This window comes from Terrapene carolina, unplaced genomic scaffold (genome assembly GCF_002925995.2).
Source record: "Terrapene carolina triunguis isolate 2854851 unplaced genomic scaffold, T_m_triunguis-2.0 Scaffold232, whole genome shotgun sequence".
NCBI classification, from domain to species: Eukaryota; Metazoa; Chordata; order Testudines; family Emydidae; genus Terrapene; species Terrapene triunguis.
The window spans coordinates 9,171,857-9,178,925 of NW_020664583.1; the positions used below are offsets into that span (position 1 = coordinate 9,171,857).

Sequence of the window (7,069 nt, forward strand, 5' to 3'; positions counted from 1 at the left end):
GCTAACTGCAGGGAAGGATTTCTTATCAGCCACAGGCAAACAGCCCAGTAGGAACGGCCACCTCTGTCCCCTTAATTAAGTTCCCGTATTTCAAGCAGGTTACCATGAGCGATATCACTCTCCTGAGGATTACACAGCAAGATAAAGAACGGATGTTGCTTGAATGCCAGCAAACACCGGGACCATACGCTGCCTGGCTTTGTCAGGCAATGATACCAGATTACTTGCTGCAAGCTTGGCGTGGTCAAGTGTCCTACCATGGAGGACGGAATAAAGCGGCACTGCCCAGAAACCTTGTGGCAAGGCTTTTGGAGTACCTCCAGGAGAGCTTCATGGAGATGTCCCTGGAGGATTTCCGCTCCATCCCCAGACACGTTAACAGACTTTTCCAGTAGCTGTACTGGCTGCGAATGCATCCCAAGTCCTCAGGGCAAAATAATCATTAAAAAACCTTGCTTTTAAACCATGTTTTATATTTTAAAAGGTAAACTCACCTGAGGTCCCTTCCATGGGGTCATGGTCTTGGCTACTGGCTTGGGAGGGTACTTCAGTCAGGCTGAGAAAAAGCTCCTGGCTGTTGGGGAGAACGGAGTGCTGGGTGCTCTCTGCAAGATCCTCCTCCTCCTCCTCCTCCTCTTCCCCATCCTCAGAATCCTCAGGTGTAGAGACTATCCGAGACCCGGTTTGCACGATCACAGGTGGGGTAGTGGTGGCGGCCCCCCTTAGAATTGCATTCAGCTCTGCGTAGAAGCGGCATGTCCGCGGCTCTGACCCGGAGCGACCGTTTGCCTCCTTTGTTTTTTGATAGGCTTGTCTGAGCTCCTTCACTTTCACGCGGCACTGATCTGAGTCCCTATTGTGGCCTCTCTCCATCATGCCTTTGGAGATTTTTTCAAAAGTTTTGGCATTTCGTCTTTTGGAACGAAGTTCTGCTAGCACTGAATCCTCTCCCCATACAGCGATCAGATCCAGTACCTCCCGTGCGGTCCATGCTGGTGCTCTTTTTCGATTATCAGCCTGCATGGTTACCTGTGCTGATGAGCTGAGGTATCTGTGGTATCTGTGGTCACCTGTGCTCTCCACGCTGGGCAAACAGGAAATGAAATTCAAATTTTCCTGGGTCTTTTCCTGTCTACCTGGGCAGTGCATCCGAGGTCAGATTGCTGTCCAGAGCGGTCAGTGGTGCACTGTGGGATAGCTCCCGGAGGCCAATACCATCGATTTGTGGCCACACTAACCCTAATTCGAATTAACAAAATTGATTTTGGCGCTACTCCGCTCGTCGAGGTGGAGTACAGAAATCGATTTAAAGTGCCCTTTAATTCGAACTAAATGGCTCCGTTGTGTGGACGGGTGAAGGGTTAATTCGAATTAATGCTGCTAAATCCGAATTAATCCCGTAGTGTAGACCAGGTTTAAGAGTGAGATTTACAGCCCCAAAAAGAGAGATTAAATGACAAAGTGAGACTTTCCAGATGGCGTGTTAGGTCATTGCTCGGGGCGGTGCTAGGAGAGGCTTGTGGGAGCTTTTTATAGCCACCCCAAAATTTGCCTTATCCCGCCTGTAGCTGCCACTCTCCAGCCACCCAGGTCTGAAGGCAGAGCATAGAGAGTGGTGGCTGCTGGCTGGGCGCCTAGCTCCAGCAGCAACACAGAAGTAAGCCTGGGCAGAGGGTTGGGGGGCCCAAGATCAGCCCCATCCCATGACCCTGCCCACTGGAGTATGCCGCCCAGGCCAGGAGGAGGGTCTAGGATTCCCCACAGTGGCCTGTACTGACCCGCTTCAGCCCAGGCTCCTGGGCCCCACCCTCCATGTTTGCTGCTCCCTGAGGCCTCTGTCAGCCCTGGAGCCGGGTCCCTGCCTAGGCAGCTCTTACCAGCTATGACCAGCCAGTGCCCTACACTGCCCAGCTCAGCTCTGGCTTCCAGCCTCTAACCTGGCCAAGGCCACAGATGAGGACAGGGCCAACAGAGGGGTGGGGCCTCATGCCGAGGGAAGGTGCAGCCCTCACAGTTTTCTGTCTGGCCCACCTCAGCCAGTTAATAACCCCTGGTTTAGGCACACAGTCAATGGACAAACCGAGAGAAATATTCAAAAATAAACTGTTTTATGTACACCTAATAAAAAAGAAAACTGTTTTATCAATACAACAATATGCTTATTTTGCATATCACCTTGTCCTAGTGATCATCCATTTGAAAAACACTTTAAAAGTACAAATACTATTTGGTTCATTATTATTGCTCATGTTACATTTACAACAAACTAAAATAATCAGATTCCAAAATAAATAAATGCAAAATAAATTAATTAAAACTAAATAATTAAAATAAACCACAACCAAATAATACATTGCATAAATATAAAAATAAATTTAATTTAATTAATTTGAAGCTAACAAACCGTAGATAAAGGATTCAGATTCCACATTTCTTTTAATATCTAATTTGGTTTCACGTTTTATTACATTGCCATGAAACCCCCTTTGCTGTTTTTATAACTTCTTTTGGTGGCTCAAACTTGTACCATGGCTCAGGATTTGCCATCTTCATTTGGATAATAGAGGCCAGCGGCCCTTCTAGTCCAAGGTTTGGTCTGAATGGTGTCTTATTCTTTCGAACAAGACTGAACGCTCTTCTTCCCTGCATTTGAGTGGGGTAAAGCTAAGACAAGCCTGGCAACTGTGAACAGTAATGGGAACTTGAGAAAACCTAATTTAAAAAAAGAAGTCTTGCCTGCTACTGGGACAATGAAGGGCCATGGATTTGTCCAGTATGGTTTAAATTTTGAACTGGATTTTGCAGAACCTGCAATCTTTCAATCAAGTCCTGCTTGTTTTTTGGGCCAACTCATTTTTTTGACCATTAAGTATTCACACACACAACCATACCTCACCTCCGGATAGCCTCCTCTCTTGGGCCTGTAGTCTCCATGGTTACCACAGTACACAAGCTTAGAAAGCAGCTTTCCAAGATCCAAGCCCTATGCCTGAGGCCCCAGGTATATTGTTGTCTCTTTCAGCCCCTGAGTAAAAGTATTTTAAATCTTTGTATATTTACTCAAAATGAGTGAGATAAGTTTAGGAATATGTGTGAGAGTGAGATAGCGTGCTAACGAGTGAGTCTCACACCCAGTGAGTGAGACTTGTCATGTCTGCCTTTAGTCATTCTCCTGGCTCTTCTCTGAACCCTCTCCAAGTTACCAACATCCTTCTTGAATTGTGGGCACCAGAACTGTACACAGTATTCCAGCAGCGATCGCACCAGTGCCAAATCACCTCTCTACTCCTACTTGAGATTCACCTTGTAAGAGGGTTGAATTAGGCCAGGTGGGTCCAATCAACCAATTAAGCAGTGAGCAGGGGAGAGATTTCGGCTAGGAGGAGCCACTAATTAGGAGCAGGCTTAGCTGGACAGGAATAGGAGGGGCCTGTGTAAAGCCCAGGAGCTGGGGGCTGCTGGGAAGCAGGCTGCAGTCACTCTCTGGGAGCAGTGTTTAGGTCTGTAGAGGGTAGGTCATGGTTATTTCCTGTAGAGGGGATTGGGAGGTTTGTGAACCCAGAGCAGGGGAAGTGGCTCAGCGGAAAAGCAGCAAAGAATAGGAGTCAGGGCCGGCTCCAGGCACCAGCTAAAGAAGCAGGTGCTTGGGGCGGCCAGTACCAAGGGGCGGCACTCTGGCTGCTATTGGGGCGGCATGTCTGGGGTCTTCGGCGGCAATTCGGTGGCGGGTCCCTCAGTCCCTCTGGGAGCGAAGGACCTGCCGCCAAATTGCTGCCGAAGAGTGGAGTGGCGTGATCGCACTGCTGCGGCTTTTTTTTTTTTTCCCCGCTTGGGGCGGCAGAAAACCTGGAGCCGGCCCTGATAGGAGTGCAGACGTTGGCTGCTGATTAAAGGGCCCCTGAGCAGGAATCCAGAGAAGAGAGTGGGCCTGGGTTCCCCTACCAGCCACTGGGAATGTGGCACCGACCAGGTAGAGGACAGCGGACTGCCTGGATGTGACATTCTATACCTTGGGGGAGTGTGATATAACCCCCATATTCCTTACTTTCATATAATCATGATCTTATGTATAAAGCATGCCTTGTAAGGTATCAGGGCAAAGGTTATGATCTGCTGAAAGTCATTTCTCTATCCATATATATATATGGATAGAGAATATATCATTAATGCATATGAAGTTATGAGAATTGTGTAATATGTTGTCACTAAAACATGCTGTAAGTTGGGGGAATCAGCCAGATATTAGCTCCCCAGAGGCAACAGCACGGAAAGTAACCAACGCCTGGGTGGGGTGTCAAACAACCCATCAACAGCCATTGTCCAACAAGGGAGTTGCAATGCAATGACTCACCTGCATGAGGCCACACCAGGGGAATTGCTCAACCTTGCTTGGAGAAACTCAGTAATGCTCACCTGACAGGGGGTAAAGCCAAGAGGGAAGAAAGGACATGATAAAATAGGGAGACATTTGGCATGCTCTCTCTTTCTCTCTTCCACCTATGTCTACAGAAACCACACCAGACTGGAGCGCTGATCAAAGGGGAGAGCCTGGCTTAAGAGCAACCAGCGGTGAAAAGCATCTAAGTTTGTAAGGGCACTGAAAGTGTTAAGATCAGTTTAGAATGCATTTTGCTTTTATTTCATTTGACCAAATCCAACTTGTTACCCTTTGACTTATAATCACTTAAAATCTATCTTTATAGTTAATAAGTTGTTTGTTTATTCTACCTGAAGCAGTGTGTTTGGTTTGAAGCATGTCAGAGGCTCCCCTTGGGATAACAAGCCTGGTACATATCAATTTCTTTGTTAATTGATGAACTTATATAAGCTTGCAGTGCCCAGGGGGCATAACTGGACACTGCAAGATGGAGGTTCCTAGGGTTGTGTCTGGGACTGGAGATATTGGCTAGTGTCATTTGGTTGCAAGTAGCTGGGAGCAGCTTACATGCTACAGGCTGTGTGTGGACAGTCCAGGAGCGGATGTTCATAGAATCATAGAATAGAATCATAGAATATCAGGGTTGGACAGGACCTCAGGATGTCATCTAGTCCAACCCCCTGCTCAAAGCAGGACCAATCCCCAGACAGATTTTTGCCCCAGATGCCTAAATGGCCCCCTCAAGGATTGAACTCACAACCCTGGGTTTAGCAGGCCTATGCTTAAACCTGAGCTATCCCTCCCCACAAAAAATATGGAATGCTTCATGAATTTGCATGTCATCCTTGCGCAGGGGCCATGCTAATCTTCTCTGTGTCGTTCCAATTTTAGTATATGTGCTGCTGTTCTCACAGCAGAGCAGGGTAAGGCTGGCTCCCAGAGTCAAGGATTGGAGTGACCTAGCAGATCACCAGTCCGGATAACACCAGAGGGGAACGTCATACTGGAACAATTTGTCCTGGAAAGACTTTGTTACTCCTCACATCTGCAAGGGGAAACACATGTGGTGACCTGGCCGCAGGGCCAAGTCACGAAGAGGGAGCCCCTTGAGGGGCAGATGGCGAGAGAACACCGGGATAGACACCATAGGAGGTGGGCACAATGCCTGGCCAGAGCTAATCCCCAGGACGGCCAGGAGGAGGCGCCACCAGCCGTGAGTGGACCCTGTGACACACCTTTTTATGCAACCAAGGATTGCATTAGTCCTTTTAGTCACAGCATTGCACTGGGAGCACATATTCAGCTGATTCTCCACCACAACCCCCAAATCTTTTTCAGAGTCACTGCATGCCAGGATAGACTCCACCATCCTGTAAGTATGGTCTACATTTATTGTACCTAGATCAGGGGTTCTCAAACTACATTGCACTGCGACCCCCTTCTGACAACAAAAATTACTCCACAATCCCAGGAGTAGGGGCTGAAGCCTGAGCCTGCCCAAGCCCCACTGCCCAGGGTTAGGGGGCCAAACTAAAGCCTGAGCCCTGCTGCCCCAGGCAGGGAGGCTAAGGCCAAAGTCAAAGCCCAAGGGCTTCAGCCCCAGGCAGGGGGCCTGTAATCTGAGCCCCACCACCCAGGGCTGAAGCTGTTGGGCTTCGGCTTTGGCCCTGGGCAGTGGGGCTCAGGCTTCAGCCCCACCCCCAGCAAGTCTAATGCCAGCCATGGCGACCCCATTAAAACAAAGTCCTGATCCACGGTTTGAGAATCACTGTCCTAGATGTATACGTTTATATTCAGCCATATTAAACCACATATTGTTTTCTTGCTCTATACTTACCAAGAGAATCCGCTGACTATGCATCAGTGACCTGTCCTCTTCATTATTTAGCCACTCCCCCCAACGTTTGTGTTATCTGCAAACATTATCAGTTAGTTTATATTTTCTTCCAGGTCATAACGTGTTAAGTAAAAGTGTTAAATAGCGTAGTGCCAAGAACCAATCCCTGCAGGACCCCATTCGAAACACATCCACTCAATGATAATTCCAATTTATATTTACATTTTGAGACCTCTCAGTTAATAGCTTTTAATCTATTTAACGTGTACCATGTCAATTTTATATCGTTTTGATTTTTTTATCAAAACGTCATGCTGTACCAAGCCAAATGGCTTACAGAAGTCTATTACATCAATACTATTACCTTTATCAACCAAACTTGTAATCTTGTCAAAAATATGTAAGTTTTAAACAGGCTCTACTTTCTGTAAACCCATGTTTATTGGCATTAATTATAGTACCTTCATTCTTAGTTAATGGAGTCCTCTAACAGCCACTCCATTATCTTGCCTGGGATTGATGTCAGATTGATAGGCCTATAATTACCCAGGTCACCCTATTTACCCTTTTTAAATATTAGTAAAACATTTGCTTTCTTCCAGTCTTCTGGAACTTCCCCAGTGTTTGAAGACTTATTGAAAATCAGCATTAGCAGTCCAACAAGCTCCTCAGCCAGCGTTCTTTAAAACTCTTGGATGAAAGTTAGCTGGACTTGCTGATTTTAAAAATATTTAACTTTAGTAGCTGCTGTTTAATATCCCCATGAGATACTACAGGAATGGAAAGAATGTCATCATCAGATGACATGACAATCTGTTTTTCCCCCAAATACAGAACAGAAATATTTATTAAAC

General features: G+C 46.9%; 1 non-coding gene across 1 annotated transcript; it reads right to left on the minus strand.

Annotated features, from left to right (window-relative positions):
• Nucleotides 1-5,186: 5,186 nt before the first annotated feature.
• Nucleotides 5,187-5,290, minus strand: LOC112110623. The gene has a single exon (XR_002908433.1). It is a non-coding gene; the product is annotated as a U6 spliceosomal RNA (small nuclear RNA).
• Nucleotides 5,291-7,069: the final 1,779 nt, after the last annotated feature.